This window comes from Bos grunniens, chromosome 13 (genome assembly GCF_055505025.1).
Source record: "Bos grunniens cultivar Pamir isolate PY7600 chromosome 13, Bosgru_T2T1.0, whole genome shotgun sequence".
NCBI lineage: Eukaryota > Metazoa > Chordata > Mammalia > Artiodactyla > Bovidae > Bos > Bos grunniens.
Genome location: NC_141177.1, coordinates 61497546 through 61520700, shown reverse-complemented (window position 1 = coordinate 61520700; position 23155 = coordinate 61497546). Strand labels below are relative to the sequence as shown.

Here is a 23155-nt window from a genome sequence, read left to right as displayed (position 1 = left end):
CTATGTTCCCGGAATTCTACTAGGTAGGATGGTGTACAAAACTGGTAAGTGTCTCCAGTCCCCAAATCCTTTTGTCTGTCTCTGAAGAGCAAACTACTGCATGTAAAAATAATTTAAGCCATAAATGGCTGTTACAGACCATACATGCAAAAAGAGTTTTAAATATGGAGGAATTATCGCTGAGTTAAAATAGGAGTGGCTTCCTAGAAAAAGTAGGACAGAGCTAGAATCTGAAAGCTGAATGGAAAAAATAATAGAAAGTGATTTTCCAAATTGGAAAAGTAGCATTAACAAAGGAAATAATATGGAAATTAGTACAAAAGTCTGGAAAGTATTGGAACATAGTAGGCACTCAGAAATATATATTGAATAAATGAATGTAGTTAAGGGTGCATAGTTAAAACACCACAAGAAATAAGATCATTTAGTAATCTGGGAAAAAGTAGACCAAGTCTTGAAAGCCAGGAAGAGAAATATATGCAGACTTGATATCTTATTAGCTATAAAAAATACTGGAGATTCACCTAGAAAAATTACTTTCCAAGTTTCTTTTTTTTTTTTTCTTTCCCAATTAAAAAGCCAGCATTTTTATCATGGCATAATTCCATTTGCAGACGTGCTACTCAAAACTCACAGTGCTTAGAATGAAATTTCCAGACAAATTACAGGTAATGATCCAAGTAGATAGTTTATATAATAACCATTCGCCTACAGTGTTCTCTATAATTCTTTTTAAAATCAAAAGCTTTTCTCAACTTTAAAATTATGAGGGTGGGGAAGACCCATTTATCCTCATTTTTCTCTTTTCTTTCCCCCTTCTTTCTACATGTCTCATTCATTTATCCATTCAACAAATATTTAGTGCTTATGATTTTCCAGGCTTGTGTGAAGAACACAGTATGTGCTGAAAAAGAAAACTGACAAGATGCTCACCTCGTGGAGAAAATTGACAGGAAGAAGTAAGGAAAGAAGGAAGACTCCACAGCAAAACTGTGATGAGGAGCAGGTTGTGTGTGTGAGTGTGTGTGTGTGGAAACCTCTGTGCATGCACACATGTGTGTGCTGGCAGGGCATGGTGGTGAGAGCCTAGTGTTCCAGGCACAAGACCCTGAGGTAGAGAAGTCCTCCACAGGTTTGAAGACCCGTGAGGAGAGCAGTTTGCCCGGCGTGTGTTGGCGTGGAGGACAGAGGATGTGGGAGCCCAGGCACAGCCCACGAAGCACCTCACAGGTTGAGTTTAGAGTTTAGTCAAAGGGTGAGCAGGCCCAGGACTGTTCCCACAAATGATGACCCAGGTTTCTAGGTAGAGGTCTGAAGGTCAGAGAGTAGAAGCAGAGGAGTGGCAGGAAGGGCTGGTGCAGGATCATGGTGAGGGCGAGGGCGGCTCGGCCTGAGAAGGGCAGGTAGAGAGGAGTGCACAGACTTCAGGCAGGGTTGGAGGCAGGAAAAGATGAAGCTTAGTGATGGACTGGAGTTCAAGAGAGAAGAAAAGGAGAAAACAGGATATCTGCTTCTCTCTCCCCACCTCCTTCTCGTATAAATCCCACAGTCTCGTCATGAATATTTTATGGTACATATTTCTTGGTGTCCCCCTTTCTGCCTTAGGTCAAATGAGGGTTGAACAGCAGTCAGCCCCAAACAAATAAGCATTCTTATTTTAGACAGTGCTAGAAACAAGTGGAAATATCTGGAATACCACTCTCAATTGACACCTTTAAGTATCAGAAAGAAGCATAGGAATGATGGCATCATCAAATGAGAAACCATTATCTTTCACTGGGAATCAGTCAGAGAGACCACAATTAAAGTTACAACCTCTGCTGTGGATTTAATTAACAGGAGAGAGATTTAATCATATAAACCCATGTAATGTGAAGGAGTCCCTATACATACCATCTATGAGTGGAAGTTTAGTCACTGAATCCCATGACGGTAAATGCTTAACAAATGAAGCTGAGTAAATGGGGGAAGGGAGGGCTTGTGTCATGGAGTGCAGCCCCCAAATCACAATTCACAAGGCCCTGGCCCAACCTCCTTCCAGCACTAAACTCAGCTCCCACATGAAGGCTTGTCCATCTCCAAACTGCCAGGAACGATACAAAGTGATTACAAGGAAGTCCCCCTTTTGAATACACAGACTGGCTTATGAGTAGGAGTTGTTAAGCATTTTCTCAAAACCACCCTTAGAAGCAGACATCTCCCGCCACCTTGTAGCAAGGTGAAAAATTAAGTCTGCAAGTTCCTTCATCTCCTGAGTCCTTGCCTTGACACAGTCAATACTGGAAAGACTTGTTCAAGTCTGATCATTAAGTGAGCAGTGACTTAAAAGAAATAATTGTGCACGGGAGATTTGTCCCTTTCAAGCAGTAGAACACAGAGCTCCCTTACATCCTGTTAGGATTCTAAATCATAATTGTGGCCAAAATACATGCTGGTCCAAGCCCAAAAATCCTTCTCATACTTGCAGTTCTGAATTAAAAGTGTCTTTCTAAATGCTATTTGGTTTATGAATATATTCATAGTAACACAAGTAAAACTTCCTTTTAAAATAATTGTTTCTGGGCTTCCCTAGTGGCTCAGTGGTAAAATATCCACTTGCCAATGCAGGAGACACAGATTCAATCCCTGGTCCAGGAAGATCCAACATGCCATGGCGCAACTAAGCCCATGCAGCACAACTACTGAACCTGGGCTCTAAAGCCTGTGCTCTGCAACAACAAAATTCACCGCAGCTAGAGAGTAGACCCCGCTCTGTGCAACCAGAGAAAAGCCCACACAGCAACAAAGATCCAGCACAGCCAATAAACACATTTTTTAAAAGTTGTTTCTGTGTTATTTTCCTCTCATTTTTAAATAGCACTTTTCTCATGTGAAGAGTTGACTCATTGGAAAAGACTCTGATGCTGGGAGGGATTGGGGGCAGGAGGAGAAGGGGACGACAGAGGATGAGATGGCTGGATGGCATCGCTGACTCGATGGACGTGAGTCTGAATGAACTCCGGGAGTTGGTGATGGACAGGGAGGCCTGGCGTGCTGCGATTCATGGGGTCGCAAAGAGTCAGACACGACTGAGCGACTGAACTGAACTGAACTGAACTGATGAGGTTAGTTACCTTCAGACAGTCCCTTACTGGCACAACACATGTATCTTAAAGTTCTATTTTTTGTTCAGGAACCATATTTATCTTGGAGAAAAATGTCAGAAATTCAGAATCTCTGAAAAGCACATCTAGGTCATGTCTACATAAAACACACAATAGTACTTTGGTCCCAGCAGTGGTAGGAGCTGTATCTTAGTCTGACTTCCAGTTTAAACTGGTTCCACATCCAAGCATAAAGCAGAAAGAAGACTTGAATTATGCCCTCCCCCAAATGCTTATGTTGAACTGCTAACCTCCAGTACCTTAGATGTGGCCTTATTTGGAAGGAGAGTCATCACAGGTGTAATTGCTTAAGATGAGGTCATAATGGAGTAGGGCCCCTGATCCAGTATAACCAGTGTCCTTATATTGATAAAAGCAATTCACTGCCATATAAGGTGTCACAAACAGCCCATGAGAATCCAAATAGACTGTATGCATTTTATCTGTTTATTATACATGCATATATATTACATAAACATAAATACATAAATAAAATCAATTTGCTCAAAATTTTAAAAAGCCATGCTCACAGGGTGAATGCCCTGTGAAGGTGAGAGTTATGCTGACAAGAGCTGAGGAACTCTCAGAAGCTAGGAGGTAGGGCTAGAAGCTAAGGAGGCTTCCTTAGCATCTTCAGAGGGACCACGTGGTGCTTTCCTACGGTGGCCCTGGAAATCTAATACACAGGGACCTCAGAAGTATCCCGTGGCATTACCTTCCTTATGAACTGCTGTGTTCTCTACTGAAAAGACCCCTTTCTTTCCATACTATGCTTTTTTTCCTTACTCAACAAAACCTCACCCAATTCAGAAGTGCCTCCTTGCCTAACACAGGGCTTCTCCATTCTGAGTACACATTAGAAAGTCCTGGGGGATTCCTGGGTTCAGTCTGGGTGGACATCACCATACATCTTCCCAGAGATGTGAAGAGTCAACTGTGTGACCAGGCAGGCAGAATTCAGGTATGAAATGCCCTGGGCAAAGCCACTGACACGTGGTGCAGCCCAGGGTTCCAGGAGAAAAAGAGGGGACGAACTCATGGGGTAATCTGGGTGGAGCTGCCCAAGAAGGATTTCTAGATTAACTTATGTTCACCTCAGGATTTCGGAATGACAGCAGAATGACAGGTTGGGATAAAATCCTCAGAAGATCATTTATCAGATAAAGCAAAAATTATCCTGAGGTTAATGGGGAGAAGGGAGAATCATATCAGGAGAGTTATGTATGTTTGGTAATAGAAGAGTCAGGCTTCCCTGGTAGCTCAGCAGTAAAGAATCTTCCTGCAATACAGGAAACGTGGGTTCGATCCCTGGGTTGGGAAGATTCCCCTGGGAGGAGAGAATGGCTACCCACTCCAGTATTCTGGCCTAGGAAATCCCATGCACAGAGGAGCCTGGTGGGTTGCAGTCCATGGGGTCGGAAAGAGTCAGACACAACTAAGCAACTAAACAACAGCAAAAGAGTGGCCTCACATTGAAAAGGACCATCCCAAGCACAGTAAAGTTCCCTTATGTATGAGCCTTCCAGCCTCTCACCCATGGATTCATGGGCAAAAGTATAAAACAATAAAGTGTTTTATAAATATAAATATAAATCAAAGTATAAAACAATAAAGTATAAAACAGGAATGCAAATCAAAACATCGATGGCACCGAAAGTTCAAGTCCCAACAGCATCAGTGCCCAGCAGTCAGGCATGAGATCCCACACTCCTTGGAGGAGACAGCATCCTGACACTGGACACAGAGAGCATTCTGAAGTCTTCTAGAAGCTGTATCTGCAGCAACCAGTTAGCTACACCCCCCCGGAAGCATCAGGGGATCCCACAATGAAGGGCAGACCACAGTGCCACAGAGCAAGAGGAATCGTGCTCATAACACATCTGAAATATCATTTAGGAACTAACTCAGCTTCTCTGGAGGAACTTAAGGAGGGGCTATGGGCAGGGCAGGGCTATAAGGGAGGAACCAGAAAAAATATATGTATTTATGATTCTTCTTGCAGTCCTGATTTTATTCCCAGAAAAGGGCTACAGCTTTCTTTTTCATCACTGCTGACATTAATGGAGAGGCAGATCTGAGCACGTGTCAGTCACAATAAACCCAGACTGAACTGGGAGCACTCGTGAGAGCTCTGATGATCTGGGACACTTTACCTAGTGAGTTCATACCATTATTATTTAAAAATCAATTTCATGAATGAGTGCCTATTTGCTAACACTCCTACCTAATCAAGGTAGAAAAGATATGAATATATGATTGATATGCTTCAGTTCAAATTATTGCAGGAAAAAATAGCACAGAAGAGGAGAGATGCAACTGGAAAGAAATGGAAAGAAAGTTACAGGTAGTTCTGAGATGAAAGATGGTGAGATGCCATCAAGACCAATAGACCTAACCAGTAAAACCAGTAAAAAAAAAAAAACCTTAAAAAAAAAGTCTAAAAGCCACACGAGAGACTTCCAATTTCTCTAACAAAGAGAGCAATTTCCCTTTTTATTAAGAAGTGCTCCAGCTATGATTCTGGGAAAATTGAATCTCAAAGGAAGTTGTACAAGATCAAATAAATTATTTTAAAAAACCATAAAAAGATGCAAAAACTCTGAAATTCCATCTGGTCCCTCACTCTCGTCAAAACACTAAGCTTTTGATTTTGTTTGCAATACTCCCCCTGACCCTGAACCATAAAAATGTTCTAAAAGCATGACAAGGGCATCAAATAGCCCTCCCTCCTATGTGAAGGAATCTTCCTTCCTTAGCCCCAAGGACTTTGAATTTTCCCTCATATTACTCATCATAAATTCTGTCGCTATCTGTCACAGATGCCCTACTTATGAGGCTAAATGCTGAACTGTTGGCTTAAGGTCTTCTGACTGAAAAATGGGTGTGTGCTTCTCACTTCTGACCCGCTGGGTTTGGACACAGCTTCCCTATGAGGAAATGCTGGCCACCATACTTTCACAGCTGCTAAGGGTGTGGGACCCAGGCTGGCCACGGGCAGAAAGGAGCAGGGGAAGGAATGTCACCTGGAGCAAGCATGGGGATGTTCCCAGTTCCATGTGAGGTGCAGGTGGAAGGGGAAATGCTGCTCAGGAAAGCATAGAACACTTGAAACAATGCATATGGAGGGTGAACAGAACCCTGAGGATTACATTAGGGTCAAATCTACACCGACCAATCAGAACATCAGTCCAGGAGATGGGATACAGAGAAGGAATGTGTGACAAACTAACCATTCTGTCTTCCTTAAACAAGAAAGGAAGGAAGGAAGGAAGGGGGAAAGAAAGAAGAAAGGAAGAAAAGAAGTAAAGAAGGAAGGAGGGAAGGAGGAAGAAAAGAGGAGGAAAGAAAAGAAAAAAAGAGCCCTTACTGTGTATCTTCTCTTTACCAGCCTAAAGCTTTGTGTCACATTTTACTTTCTGTAGTGGGTATTATTAAAACACAGGCATATAAAAAAATCCACTACGAATACCACCTCCTCCTCCATGCCAGCATATTCTTCTCTGTTGGGAATCTCACTCTCATATTTAGAGAAGAAAAGAGTAGGCATTTCTGGGGTGTGATGTTGCTCACTTAGTGTAGGTATGAAATGAGTGAGAGGGGGAAGCATCTTCACCAAGTGCTATGTCGCATGGGAGGTGGGGAATGCAAAATGACTTCCTGCATCACAGAGAATGTTTTCAGAGTCCCAAAGTTCAAGTTACTCTTCCCAACAGAAGAAGAAAAACTAAGAACACAGTTCCCATCTCTGCTAAGTGCCTGGATCAAAGATGCCATGGAGCAAGAGACCAAGATAAAGAGAGAAAAGCTGTGGTACCAGGACATCAGGGGCCACACCATCGCTGGGGTGATAAGTAACAGCAGTGGGTGTTTTTGCAGAATTCTGGATGGAGAAGAAACCACCTGGAAAGCAATGGTCAAATCTTTCTATTTTGGGTGATCTTCGAGATTTTTGGCGTAAGTTCAGACTAAAGTTTCTGAATTTTTTAAAGCTTATATATAGTTAGTTATATCTCTCTGCATATGTCCATTCAGATCAGATCAGATCAGATCAGTTGCTCAGTCGTGTCCGACTCTTTACGACCCCATGAATCTCAGCACACCAGGCCTCCCTGTCCATCACCAACTCCTGGAGTTCACTGAGACTCATGTCCATCGAGTCAGTGATGCCAGCCAGCCATCTCATCCTCTGGCTTCCCCTTCTCCTCTTGCCCCCAATCCCTCCCAGCATCAGAGTCTTTTCCAATGAGTCAACTCTTCGCATGAGGTGGCCAAAGTACTGGAGTTTCAGCTTTAGCATCATTCCTTCCAAAGAAATCCCAGGGCTGATCTCCTTCAGAATGGACTGGTTGGATCTCCTTGCAGTCCAAGGGACTCTCAAGAGTCTTCTCCAACACCACAGGTCAAAAGCATCAATTCTTCAGTGCTCAGCCAACTCTCACATCCATACATGACCACAGGAAAAACCATAGCCTTGACTAGACGGACCTTTGTTGGCAAAGTAATGTCTCTGCTTTTCAATATGCTATCTAGGTTGGTCATAACTTTCCTTCCAAGGAGTAAGCATCTTTTAATTTCATGGCTGCAGTCACCATCTGCAGTGATTTTGGAGCCCAGAAAAATAAAGTCTGACACTGTTTCCACTGTTTCCCCATCTATTTCCCATGAAGTGATGGGACCGGATGCCATGATCTTCGTTTTCTGAATGTTGAGCTTTAAGCCAACTTTTTCACTCTCTACTTTCACTTTCATCAAGAGGCTTTTGAGTTCCTCTTCACTTTCTGCCATAAGGGTGGTGTCATCTGCATATCTGAGGTTACTGATATTTCTCCCGGCAATCTTGATTCCAGCTTGTGTTTCTTCCAGTCCAGCGTTTCTCATGATATACTCTGAATGTAAGTTAAATAAGCAGGGTGACAATACACAGCCTTGACGTACTCCTTTTCCTATTTGGAACCAGTCTGTTGTTCCATGTCCAGTTCTAACTGTTGCTTCCTGACCTGCATACAAATTTCTCAAGAGGCAGATCAGGTGGTCTGGTATTCCCATCTCTTTCAGAATTCTCCACAGTTTATTGTGATCCACACAGTCCATCAGTCAGTTTCAATTCAGAATGACACAAGTCGAGTCTGGTGCAGGACTTTCCAAACAGAATCAGCAGAACATGAATCATATAAGTTGAAATAAGAGAATTCCCCAGATCTACTTGGCTGCTGATGCCATCAATTTCTATTGAGGAAGAATGGAAAGCTTAGAAGATTTTATCAGAACACCAATGTGTATTACATCTGGTTCACAGCATAATTGTACTCAGTTAACTGTATGGTGAACCATTATTCTCATTCCATAGTTAATTCTGTTTCAAATAAGTTCATTGGAAACTTTTTATGGACCATTAAGTATGTTAGGTAGGCCTTGGAGATATGAAAAGTCTGAGTCCAATCATTCTCAAAATCCTTTTATCTTTGTACAATTCCTAGTTAAATCCTCCTCCAAATATTGCCATAACAAGCCAGATGAAGCCCAAAAGGCCAGTCACAACTCCAGTGGGCAGAGAGGGTGTATAAAGTAGGTCATCATCCCAGCTGAAGAATTCTGCCTTGAATCTTTTATCCAAGTTGGGGTACTACATGTCAAAAATGCATTTGCTTTATTCCTGATTGAATATTTCTATGAACTACTTTTCTGGCTGTTTGTGGTAACCATACAATCCACTAAAAGGGAATTTTAAAAGTTCAAAGGAACTTTTGAAATCAGATACTTCAAGTACATTTTGGACCTTCTGAAATTTTCAGGCGGATATTTTTGAATTGTACTCACTAATGCATGCTCCTCCACTAAAAACAGAGCAGCCGTGATTGAACTAATGTTTAAATGATCTAATGACCCGGAAACCTAGAGTTTTCTAACACCTTGCTTTCATCTCTGGGCAAAATGATAAGCATTCATTAAAATAAAAATCTAACTTAAATAGCTTGGACAATTTCAAGCTGTGAACATCAGCCATATGTGCAAACCTGGGCAAGTTTCATCTCTGTGGGATTTTGTGAGTGGGAGGAGGAAATGGATTATCAGACGACCAGACAGATGTTCAAAAAGATCCTGACATGGCAAGGCAGCCTGCATCCATTCCAGCTTCCTTAGAGACAAACAGGAAGAACAAACAAAAGCTTAGAGGTAAGGCAAAGAAAGCAAATTGCAGGCTGAATGGTATATCAACTCAAAGACAAGATTCAGTTAATAGCAAAACACATTTTTTCCCCCTTAGGAACAAAAACACTCATTGAGAAAAGAAGTAAAAGTATGGTGTTGGTACCTCGTAAATATGTAACCACCACAAAGGGTTTGAATCCAGGACAATTTCTCACATTTATACATTGCAGTTGATACAAAAACAAAAGGATAAGACAATCCACATGGATCAGGGGTAACTTTTCCTTTGTCTTTGGCCTCCAAAGAAATGTTTCAGATAACGTTTACTTCTGCTTTCAATGACTCACAAACACCAACATAGGAATTGATCTATGAAAAGGGGCTGAGGAAGGCTGCATGGAAACTTCAGAAGAAAGTGACAGAAAATCTTAGAGTCTTATTATGTGTTACTCGTAGGGAATCTTGTTCACTGGGTTTCCTTACTCTGGGCATGAGAATCACGACTGTACAAAACCCATAGGGCTCACAGTGGGTTTAATTCATTAGAAAAGTGGCTTCCATGACACTTTCAGTAACATCATTAAACAACTCACCTGGGTACCAAGTGGATACAACTGTTTCCACCTGTCTTCTTGGGGTCCACACTTCTAGCTCTTCAAACCCAATCAACTAACTTTTCTGAGTTATACAGTGATAGATATTGATAGAGGAAAAGCCGAAGCTGCTTTGAATAATCCGCATCACTGACTGGTGAGAAATCTTTTTTTTTTTTTTAATGTATTTTACCAAACTGTGTGGTTGCTTTCTTTATACAAGGTATCTCGTTCTAGGACCTCCCTTAAAGGTGTTGGCCAAACACCTTTCTTTGCTTTGACTTGAATCTACTTCCAAATATATGTTTTGCCAAAATAAATGCTTATAAAGTCAGTTGTCAGCTAAGAAATACAGGCTGAATTAATGAGGTTTTCCTGTTTCCCTGCTTCCCCGGTTGAGTGTTTATCTGTTTCTCAATTTCCTAAAAGGCGTCATTATAGATTCTTCAATAAGTTAGAGATTCTCTGCAGCTTTTCATTGACCTAAGTGCATTTCACATTAAAAGTAATGAAATAACATGAATACTTACGTTCACACAAAAATCTGCACATGAATATTTAGAGAAGTTTCATTCATAATTGCTAAAAACTAAGGACTATCACAAAGGTCTTTCACCTGCTGAGTGGATAAACACATACATACAATGGAGTACTACTCAGCAGGAACCTTTTATCACTACTGAACCCTGTGAAAACATGGATAAGCCTACTATGCATTATGCTATGAGAAACAATCAGACTCAAAAGGCTATATACTCTATGATTCAACTTCCTCTGAAAATGCAAAATCACAGGCACAGAAAACAAAATCAGTGATTGCCAGAGGCTGGAAAAGGGTTGAATACAAAGAAACAAAGGAACCCGGGGGAATTTAAGGGATAGGCAATGGCACCCCACTCCAGTACTTTGCCTGGAAAATCCCATGGATGGAGGAGCCTGGTAGGCTGCAGTCCATGGGGTCGCTAAGAGTCGGACACGACTGAGCGACTTCCCTTTCACTTTTCACTTTCATGTATTGGAGAAGGAAATGGCAACCCACTCCAGTGTTCTTGCCTGGAGAATCCCAGGGACGGGGGAGCCTGGTGGCTGCCATCTATGGGGTCACACAGAGTCGGACACGACTGAAGTGACTTAGCAGCAGCAGCAGCAGAGCTATTCTTTGATTATGTTGATTATACAACTGTATGCAATTGTCAAAGGATGAGATTTTACTATATGTAAATTATATGCATCCCTCAATGTTTGCTCCCCATCAGCACCTGCTCATGGCTTGTCTTCTTAAGATAGGACTTGTACAGGGACATGAGTTGCTCCAGAGACCCCTTCCAAAAACTGTTGTAAATGGAAGGTATGGTGCCATACAAAATGTTACAACTAGAAAGCGAATTTCTAGGCAGGCCTTCAAACTTTGCCTACCTACAAAGTAGGTCAATAATGGAACTCTGGGTTCCATTCTTCATTCCATATGCTAGTCAGAATATGGAAATAAGTGGCCAAGAAGCATGTGCAAAAGGAGATGGTAGATCTGGATCAACTCATTCCTTCCTCGCTGCAGGGCCAGTCCTGGACCAATTTTTGAAATTGATGACTTGAGTCTCTGGCCTGCTACTCTTTCCATATTTCTTTCCCCAGTCTCCTTTCCCCTTGTCTCAGGTAACTATTGTCTTCAAGAGATAGAGGGACCATGCTCAGGTCTGCCCTCCTTGCCAGCTCTACCAGCTGGGTTTTAGGAGAGAAAAGACTTCGTAAAATTGCTTCACATTAAAGTATAAACAACAAAAAGAATCTTTTGATCCTTACAAGTGATTTATAATTAAAAAGAAATGCATCACTGAGTCACAAGGCAAACTGGTAATTTATCTAGCTTAACATAGCTTATTTTACATAAATAAATTTTAGCCTAATATAAAGTTTCTCACCCAAGACAGGAATCTTTTTAGCTCAAGTAAATCACAAATTTATAACAAAGTAAAAGAAAAAGCTAGTAAAAGAAGCAAGATTTTATGTTCTACATATGTAAACAAAATTAACTATTTGAACCTAATTAATTTTTGTTGTCGCAAGTTGAATCATTTGTAATTTTTTCTATTCTTGTTATCCATCCTACTATCTTGGCATAAAACTGTGGTAGGGTTTACATATATAAATTCTTAACACTTACACATGAACCCATGAGACAAAAATCCAGCTTTGCTGCAACAAGTCCAGTCTAAGTGCAGTCCTATCCAAATACTTATGCTAATGGCATAGCGTAACGGTTAGAGTGTATAACCAAACCACAAAACCACATAACCAGCATTCAGTTGGAAACACTTCTGTCTATTAGCTGGAAGTTAGAGATTCTTTCTAAACCCCAGTAATATTATATATAAAATAAGGGTATAATAGCATTTACCTCATTTGTGGTGACGATTATATGAAGTAATAATGCATACAAAGTGCTCATTCTGCACAGCCTGAGCACACGCTAATTATTCAATTAATGTTGGCAATAATCATGATGATCGATAGTGATGTCAGTTACTAGACTATAATTGTTGGGAGAATATCAGAAACACTAATTTTTGGAATACCCCAGAATCCAAAAATTTCAAAATGATAATGCAGATCGTTCCATAAAGATCCTTGCCCAAGTTCCTCATCTGTTGGAGGAAGAAGTTGAGTGCTTGATGGACTGGGTGTCACGGAAGACCACCTTGAAGTGTCTGTGGTTCTCACTGTCAATGGCACTCAAAATCAAAGAGCTTTGCTGAACTCTTAAATTAGATACAACCTCATAGAAGTCCTCTTTCCTGAAAACAAAGCACAAGCGAATGAATGGTTTCCTATCTGATTCTAGTTTTCCATCAGTCCCTTCAAATGTCAAAGTTAAATCCTCAGCAGGAGGATTTAATCACAGTGAGGGTGGAAACAGAGAATGTGGCAACAATCCTGCTTCTATTAAGCATAATAAAGTCATTTTTAGAAGTGAATTCTATTGAAATGCCACTGATTTTTACTCCCCCACCTGGCCAAGTAAATAAATGAAATTAAGTTTTATAACTAGCTTTATAAGTCCTAGCACAGAGTTCTTCTGTTTTTCAAAATTTAGACACATTCCAAAAATCCAGAGGAAATAGTCAGAATAAATACCCTTAAAGAAAAGGAGAAAACTAAAAATTATAAAATATATCTATTGCTTTAAATTGTATTAACTCTCTATTCTTAAAATAATCATTTATAAACTATAAGGTAATTCTTAGTGCTTCCCTTTTTTCCCCGGCTTCAGGAAGTCAGAATTGAGCCCAGCACTAAATGTGACACAAAGGTTTAGCAACATCATGACCCTGGGTTTCTGGTCTGATTTGTTACACATACATTTCTTCTCTTTCCCTCCTTCTTTCTGACCACCTTATTCTCCATGACCTTTGATCTTGTACTGTTTCATTTATTCAAATATTAATTGAGAGTCCACTTAAGAACGAGATGTTGGTGAATTGAAATGGAAAGCTGTTATCGGCTGAACTGTGCCTTCCCCAAATTCACACACGCAAGTCCTAACCCCAAGGGCCTCAGAATGTGACCCCATTTGGAGACAGAGACTCTACAGTGGTCATTAAGGTAAAACAGCACCATTCAGTTGGGTCCTAATCCAATACGACTGGTGTCCTTACAAGAAGAGATCAGGATACAGAGAAGATGGCTATCTACAAGAGACCTAGAAGAAACCAAATCCACCAACACTTTGATCTTGGACTTCTAGCCACCACAACTGTGAAGAGAATAAATTTCTGTGTTTAAGTCACCCAGTCTGTGGCATTTTGCTACATCAGTTGTAACAGGCTAATACAAAGGCACAATTCCTACATCAGCAAGCTCACGATTTAGAGAGAGGGACAGGTAAGAAACAGCAAACTGCAGTGTGGTAATTGCTGTGACGCAAGGAAGCATGAGAGAAAAAAGTGATGCCCATATTGAAGGTGGAGGACATCAGAGACTTCTTGGAGGAGGAGAAAAGGAGCTACCAGGCATTCTAGAACAAAGGAACAGCATGCGCTAAGACAGTGACAGTTATAACAGAGAAAGTTTGAGAAAATGAACACTCTGTTATACTAAAAGATGGGTAGAAAATGGGTGAGGAAAGTAATGGGAGAGACTGAAGACATAGGAAAGGGTCAGATCAGAAGAGGCATGATTGCCTCGCTGAGGAGGTTAACCTTGTGAGAGCAGAGGACAGCCACTGAGGAACTGAAGCAGGCAAGACAGTGGATTATAGAGAAGTGATCCTGAAGACAAAACAATCTGCTAAAGGGTAGTTCAACAAATCTAGGGGCCAAATAATGAAGATCTGTTCACTAAATGGACAAGATGCCTCCACCAGTTGAAGGTCATCAGAGACAGTCTCCAGGTTTATGGCCTGGGTGATGGGGCACCGTTGACAGAACAGGAATAGTCTGGGAGGTAAGGGTCAGTTATCCAGACCAAGCAGGGGAAGGCATAGGTTAGGCAATGAAGCAGATGGTTGGAGAAGCAGGTCTTGAGTTGAGAGCACACATTGAAAAGATTGGGCTAAGTGCTAAGCCAGATGCAAAAAAACCCACTTAGGCCACTCAGGCTGCTATTACAGAAATACCATAAGCTTGGCAGCTTATAAGAAATAAACATTTACTTCTCAGAGTTCTGGGAAGTCCAAGATCAAGGGGCTGGCAGATTCAGTGTGTGGTGAGAGCCCACTTCCTAGATGGTAGCCTTGTGACTATAACCTCACGTGGCAGCAGGAATGTGCGAGGTCTGTGGGATTTCTGAGGGCTCCACTCTTGTGACCTAATCACTCCCAAAGGCTCCACCTCCAAATACCATCACATTAGGATTTCAGCATATGAATTCTGAGGGGACACAAACACTCAGACCATAGTAGTCACATTGTATTATTCCATTTTTATGAAATTTCCAAAACAGGCAAATCTATCAAGACACAAAGTAGTTAGTGACTGCTAAGGATTTGGGGAGAAGAGATTGATTGTTAATATGTACAGGACTTCTTTTAGGGGTGATAATGTTTTGAAGTTAAATCGTGGTAAAATGGCAACCCACTTCAGTATTCTTGCCTGGAATATTCCATGGACAGAGGAGCCTGGTGGGCTATTGTCCCTGGGGTCCCAAAGAGTCAGACATAACTGAGTGAGCACAATGGTTACACAGGGCTTCCCAGGTAGCTAATTGGTAAAGAATCCACCTGCCAATGCAGGAAACATGGGTTCAGTCCCTGGGTGGGGAAGATCTCCTGGAGAAGGAAATGGCAACCCACTCCAACTTGCCTTCGGAAATCCCATGGACAGCGGAGCCTTGAGGGCTACCTTCCTGAGATCTCGAATGAGTCCAGACACAACTCTGAGACTAAGAACAAACAAAAACAACAGTTATACAACCTTGTAAATAAAATATACTAGAAACTACTGAATGATACTTGTTTAAAGTGTACAATTTGTGTTTGTGAACTTATATAGAATTTATACTGTGTGAATATACTTCAATAAAAAAAAATTGGGACATAGGAAAAAAAAGTATCCATCATAACATATAAGTGATTGTTGAAGTCATGGGTATAAATGAGTTTTCCCAGGAAGAGTAGGAGAAGAACAAGTTATAAATTATGCTTTTATTATAAAAATGCTAAGTCTTTTTTGAAAGTGGCCAAAACAAACAAGTAAGCATGAGGCTTCCCTTATCTTTGGGGGAAGCTGAACTCTTTCAAAGTATATGTGAATTCTTCATGCTGCTAAGTCACTTGCAGTCCTGTCCAACTCTGTGCGGCCCCATAGACGGCAGCCCACCAGGCTCCCCCATCCCTGGGATTCTCCAGGCAAGAACACTTGAGTGGGTTGCCATTTCCTTCTCCAATGCATGAAAGTGAAAAGTGAAAGGGAAGTCGCTCAGTTGTGTCCGACTCTTAGCAACCCCATGGACTGCAGCCTACCAGGCTCCTCCATCCATGGGATTTTCCAGGCAAGAGTACTGGAGTGGGGTGCCATTGCCTTCTCCGTGAATTCTTCATAATTTATTTTAAAACTTGGGATAAAATGTGAGTGACAGCAGCATACAAAACCAAGGCTTGAGGTGTCCAATCCCTGCCTGGCCGTGAGCTTTGTCCCAATATTTGCTGAAATGTGCTGTTCATTTCATGGCAAATGTCCTCTCCAAGTGACAAATCTGAATACAAAGCTACAGTCTAATTTTAATATAATATTTTATTCATTTAGCTACTGGTCTGTATCCCCACTAGTGGTGGGTTAGTCACTCAGTGGTGTCCTACTCTTTGCGATCCCATGGTCTGTAACCCATCAGGTTCCTCCGTCCATGGGATTTCTCAGGCAAGAATACTGGAGTGGATTGCTATTTCCTTCTCCAGAGGATCTTCCTGACACAGGGACCGAATTCGCCTCTCCTGCTTTGCAGACAGATTCTTTACCAACTGAGCTGCCAGGGAAGCAGAGAGCCTTCAAAACCATGATTGTTCAGTATTATTTGTTGTTTTGAATTAGCTTCTAGATAAATGTTTGCTATGTAAAGAAAGATGGTGGATGATGGTTAATTGCACAGCTATGTAACCTGTGGAGGTAAATTTCTTAATGTCTTTAGGGCTGTAATTCTATTTAGTGAATGTTTGTTGAGGGCAGTATGTTTTAAAGTTGTGGATTTTGCTCACCTGCCACCCATGATATTTGGCAGTGTCCAGAGACATTTGATTGTCAAGTCTTGACCAGGGGTGGAGATGGGAGTTCCTATTCTGTTTAGTGCTAGAGGCTAGAGATGCTGCTAAATATCCCATAATGCACAGGACAGTCCTGATAATAACAATTATCCAGCCCAATATGTCAGTAGCTCCCAAGTTGAGACACTCTGCCTTAAAGTAACACGGACATATAATGGCCATAAAATTAACAGGAGACTATCTATGTTCCAGGATCACATGAGTCAATTCAGTATAATAATTTGTTGTAATGAGACCAGATTGAGGCAGAACTTTGGTAAACTCTTACCAATATTTTTAAAACTTCTGCATAAAAAAGCAATGTCCACAGGGCATTTCAGAACACACATATTATATATTTCATCCTCACCTTATTTCCATCCATATCACAGACTGCAAATCAGTGAGAAACTACACAGGCATGACAGTATCACCTTCTCATAGACCTACAGATCCTCTAGTTGGGCAGACTAATTTGCACTGAGCACACAGAAGTTTGATCTTTTTCTCCATTCATTTAAATTAGCAAATAAAGAAGCTGGTAAAACAAGTTTATGCCCTGCTCAAAGTTCAGCACTGTTTTGAAAGTTTCACCTCCTTATGAGGGCTTCATAAAAACATGAAATCAGCTTAATTAATCTTGACCATGAGAACTATAAAAATTATTCCCAGCAGGAGTTCCCATAAGCCCTGAGGGATATGCAAGGTTAATTTAACTATCTAACTACCTTCCTCCTGGTCCAGAACCCTGAGACTTTCTAGCTATTTCCTCTTTCCTAATAATGAAGAAAACAATGAGCACTGCAGATAATGTGTGAGTATAAATAGACAGGTGACAGAAACTTGTACTGTTTTATGTTTGACACAGATAATTCATCACTCACAGTTTCAGCTCCTTGGGAATGAAGCGATCTGTCTGCTTTCCAGTCTCAGGGCCCAGGAGGATGTGAAAATATTTCTCCTCCAATTTTCTGTCAACTGAGATAAGCCCGAGTGTGAATGTTGACAGTTTGGAGAATGAAGACGAAGCCTTTTTCCATGAAGGAACTACTTTCCTTAGTGTCCCTTCCCCTCTAGAATCCATTAGGCTGGAGTCTGCTAGCCTTCAGGACAGAGAGACAGGATTATCTGAGGTTCAGGTTACAGTAAATTCCCTACAGGCAAACCCTCAAAGATAGGAACGTGCATTCATCTGTCCAATCCCTTGTTGGTTCGTGTGTCTATAAGATTACTTAGTGTAAGATTAAAAATGGTTTCTTTATTTTTTGTGTTTGTTTTATGCTTTATTTCTGTGAATTTTTACAGTACAGTTCTATATAGCCAACTGTGTTTGTTGGGTCCCTGGGCTAACGTTGTTGAATAAATTGGACTCATGGACACACTCTTGGAATAGAACTCATTTGTATAAAAGGGACTTACTGTATTTCCAAAGAAAAAAAAAGGATTTTATGGGTCTTAGACCCAAATTTTTAATCACTCTGTTTTTTTATTTCTGATTTATCATGCCCAGATGATCACTGAGTATAGGACACACTTTATGTGTTTTATGAATATAAACATGAATAATAGAACAAAGAATTGATGATTCAACTCACAACTGACTATGACAACTGCCCAAAGTAACTGGAAGCCAACCACTTACACAAAGAAAAAAAAGTTACTTGATAAATGAGCTTAAAGGTAAATCCAAACTGCCTCTGTCAGTCTATTAAAATGAAACAAATGACTAAGCATTCTATAGATGAGAAAAAAATGATACAATTTCATTCACTGATTAATTTAAAACAATCCTAGGAAATTTGCTCTCTGCAAAATGTTTTTGTAAACTGTAGTGAACACAAAGATGAAACAAAGGTAGGCTCTGTCCATGAGGAAGATATAGTCCAGTTTGGATATTACACGTATAAATATGTAATTATGAAGTAAGGTAGAGAAAGATGAAAAGTGAGACAAAATCTTTCAACTACATTCAGACCTTGCAGAATGAAGTCCAAACTCCACTGTTCATCTAACAAAACCCTCTATGGTTTGGCTTCTGGTTACACTTCTTGCCTCTTTTCCTGATGTTTCTCTATATGCTATGGTTACTTCCGCCAGAATGAAGTGCTAGCACCAGGCCTTCACACATGACTTTTGTCTCTAGCTGGAATATGCCTGCCACTTCCCTTTTTGTCTAATCAACACTTTGCCTTCAAAATCCAAAGCAAGCATCATCTGGCAGAAAATCTTTCATGAAGACTTTTCTACATGACCCCTGAGGTCTATGCTTCCCTCGCTGTACTCACCCCCGCAACACAGTAAACACGCTATTTGTCTCTCCAGCTAAGTCCTGGAGCGCCAAACGCAGACCCTGAGCAGGGAGAGAACTTAAGGAGATTAAGAGAGATTTTCTATATCACATAAGTTGTACCTAAAAGAAGGTATAGGGTTCAGATATTCATAGGTCAGAAATGTTTATTACACCCAGAATGATGCAATGAAGATAAGAGAAAACTTGTGCATGAGACACATGCAAGTGTGGAAGCCATCCTGCCTTTACAGAGCCTTCACTAGGTGCAAAGAGTATACAAGTTGCTTTGTTAATCTCATTTCATCTTTACAGTGGCAAGTAGCAAACACTATGTCTAGGGCATAGTATTCACCTATTGGAATAACGGGAAATAAGTAGGAAAGGTAGACCCGGGCCCTTCTCTGAAAACGTCATTCTGAGCAGGAATATTATCAACTCCTGAGGGGCATGGGGACCTGTCTGGTTGTCAGAGTAACAGGAAGACCATGCATGCTGAACATCCTGTGATGCATAGGCAGCCTCTCCCAATGAAGGATGGTCTTGTTGAAATGTCACTATGGACCAGTGGAACAAGCTCAGAGATTTTATAAGCCAGACCAAGGAGTTGGGACATTATTGGTAGCTAAGGGGAAGTGGCTGAAGGCCTTCTAGCAGCACAGAAATTCTGAAAATAAGACTTTGACCACTTGCACCTCCCTGTGAAGCTCTGGTCACATCCCAGAGGAAACCCAAGGAGGACTGACCATGAAAACAGAAATACTCACTTCTTCTTCTAAAGTGTAGGTGGGGATCAAAGCCTCCTGGCCAAGAGTTCACTTGGAAATCTGCACCATGATATTCCTCCTGTTCCAGATGTGCTGCATGAAAAAACTGAAACCCCCCAGGAATAGTTCTGGAGCCTATGCAAGCTTTTCAGAGAGATTTAAGCTTGGTTTGGGGGAGAAAAAAAAGTTTGATTCTGAGTTGAGATTGAAAGGGAAAGATGTTTTTATAGTTTTTGGAAGAGACTTCAAATGAGCAACTTTTCAAAAAGAATGCATCACTAAACAGATCTTAGAAGTCAAACCCCGATCCAGAGGTGTCACAACAACGGTGGTTTAATCCTACCATTGGTTCCAAGAGGCCCTTCCAGGAGAGATAGTTATTAGCCTTTAAGTACAAAACGTATTACCATCCCAGGCCTCTCATATGAGAAGCACAGGGCCTGAGCAGTGTTTCTAAAGTAATTAGGGACTGCATTTTGGAAGGAAATACAGTCCTGAGTGCCTAAGGTCTGGACGCTTAACAGTGGAGAGTTCAAAAATAATAGCTGTGCTCTCCTAACTTAGGACTCAGAAAATGGGGCTGAATATCGGAATCAGGAGGATAATTTAGTAATCTGACATCTTGGTAGACAAATTTACATCTCTGAGTGGCCCTGATGGCCCATTTACAAAGACACTCTGAGCTAGTACAAACCTCACCTATCTGTACTCTGCAGATATAAAACACCCCACCTGAGGGACAACAATGTATGGACTATGTTCTAGAATTTCATGCTGCAGTCTAGATTTTGCATTTTATATCTGCCAGAATGATGAGGTTCTATCTGTTTTCAACTCTTTTCCTTAGTTCTTTGCATCACCTGCTGCTACATATTTACTTACCTGGGCTAACAAAAGCACTCTGATACAAAAATTGAAATGTCACTCTATTCCCACCCAAATCCTGGGAACAACAGCTGGCTCAGTCAGCTGCAAAATACCAGGTGCTAATGACTGTAGTGAAGGTGAACAGAAGATTATGGATGTGAACTGCTGTGGCTAAGAAGTCAGATTTCCTTTTTTGTGTATTTTTTAAGAGTTCTACCTCTATCTGCAAGTGCTGTTGTTATTGTTGTTGTTCAGTCACTAAGTCATGTCTGACTCTTTGTGACTCCAAGGACTGCAGCACACCAGGCTTCTCTGTCCCTCACCATCTTCCAGATGAGTTTGTTCAAACTCATACTCAGTGAGTCAGTGATGCCATCCAGCCATCTTGTCCTCTGTTGCCCTCTTGTCCTCTGTTGAGGGACTTTCCTGGTGGTCCAGTGGTTAAGACTTCACCTTCTAATGCAGGGGGTGTGGGTTTGATCCCTGGTCAAGAAGCTAAGATCCCATATGCCTTATGGCCAAAAAAACAAAACACAAAACAGAAGCAGTATTGTAAAAAAATTCAGTAAAGACTTTAAAAATGGTCCACATTAAAAAAAAAAAAAAAAAAAACACCTTTAAAATATAAGGAAAATTGTTTAGCAGAAACATTCATTCAATTCCCAAAATTCAAAATGTTGAAAGGGAGCAGTGATGCCCTTCTTAACCACAAAGGTATAATGTTTCTAAATGTGTATTTAGCTTTGAGGTAAGTTGGGGTGTCTGTATTTGAACAATAGTGCGCTCTGATGTTCTACGAATTCACGTCACTAAAAGCTGTTGTAGGGCCACTGGAGGAACTAAATGTTTATCCATCTTCCTCCAATCTCTGCTTCCTTCCCCATTCAGTCATCCCTGCAACAAGAACAGGCTTTTTCTCAGACTAATGGAAAGTAGAGATCAAAGCAGGAGGATACATGTTCTCCAGTCTTTCCAGAATTACAGTTGTTCTTAAGCTTCAAATAGGAGTCTTTCCTTATTAGACTCTGCACTCAAAGTAGATCGTATACAGTTTGCCTTCAACCAGGACACAGTGCAAAAATCATTGGTATGAATTTGTAAGGAAAACAATTTTAATGGTACACTATGGGTACATTTAAAAGTCAGTATATTGTGAAAATGAAGTGTTAATTTTGATCTTAGTGGTAAACCAAGTAGCTGTGTGCCACTAAAAAGAGCATAGGAAAAAATTCCATCATCTGCCAGAAACTTGATGTGTCTCCCATCTCATTGTGTGCTCACTGGGTCATAAAGATAAGACAAGACAGCATGTGTGAAAACCAGCCAAGGTAGGGAAGCAAGATGTGCCACCTGGAATGTCTCTTTGGCATGTGGATTATTTCAAGCTGAAAACAATCCAGACCCAAAAGACTCTGGGAGAAATTTTGACCTTACCCCTAACTGCCTAAAAGAATTTAGATTGAGAACCTGTTCCTAGAATACAGCTATCACCAGACATGTCTGCAAAGATTCTGGGCTGACACTTTCACCTTTACTATTCCACATAGTTTTGGAAGTTTTGGCCACAGCAGAGCAGAAAAAGAAATAAAAGGAATCCCAATTGGAAAAGAAGAAGTAAAACTCTCACTGTTTGCAGATGACATGATCCTCTACATAGAAAACCCTAAAGACTCCACCAGAAAATTACTAGAACTAATCAATGAATACAGTAAAGTTGCAGGATATAAAATCAACACACAGAAATCCCTTGCATTCCTATACACTAATAATGAGAAAACAGAAAGAGAAATTAAGGAAACAATTCCGTTCACCATTGCAACAAAAAGAATAAAATACTTAGGAATATATCTACCTAAAGAAACTAAAGACCTATATATAGAAAACTATACAACACTGCTGAAAGAAATCAAAGAGGACACTAATAGATGGAGAAATATGCCATGTTCATGGATTGGAAGAATCAACATAGTGAAAATGAGTATACTACCCAAAGCAATTTATAGATTCAATGCAATCCCTATCAAGCTACCAACGGTATTCTTCACAGAGCTAGAACAAATAATTTCACAATTTGTATGGAAATACAAAAAACCTCGAATAGCCAAAGCAATCTTGAGAAAGAAGAATGGAACAGGAGGAATCAACCTGCCTGACTTCAGGCTCTACTACAAAGCCACAGTCATCAAGACAGTATGGTACTGGCACAAAGACAGAAATATAGATCAATGGAACAAAATAGAAAGCCCAGAGATAAACCCATGCACCTATGTTCACCTTATCTTTGACAAAGGAGGCAAGAATATACAATGGATTAAAGACAATCTCTTTAACAAGTGGTGCTGGGAAAATTGGTCAACCACCTGTAAAAGAATGAAACTAGAACACTTTCTAACACCATACACAAAAATAAACTCAAAATGGATTAAAGATCTAAACGTAAGACCAGAAACTATAAAACTCCTAGAGGAGAACATAGGCAAAACACTGTCCAACATACATTACAGCAGGATCCTCTATGACCCACCTCCCAGAATATTGGAAATAAAAGCGAAAATAAACAAATGGGACCTAATTAAACTTAAAAGCTTCTGCACAACAAAGGAAACTATAAACAAGGT

The 23155-nt window shown here is 40.7% G+C and overlaps 2 long non-coding RNA genes across 2 annotated transcripts in view; both read right to left on the bottom strand.

Moving 5' to 3' along the window:
- LOC147361092 (uncharacterized) overlaps window positions 1-23155 on the bottom strand; it is a 151219-nt gene that overhangs the window by 88816 nt on the left and 39248 nt on the right. The window lies entirely within an intron of this gene.
- Window positions 11674-22340, bottom strand: LOC147361093 (uncharacterized). Its single transcript, XR_015139750.1, has 2 exons — window positions 17501-22340; window positions 11674-15262 (listed from the first exon to the last, which is right to left on the bottom strand). It is a non-coding gene; the product is annotated as an uncharacterized LOC147361093 (long non-coding RNA).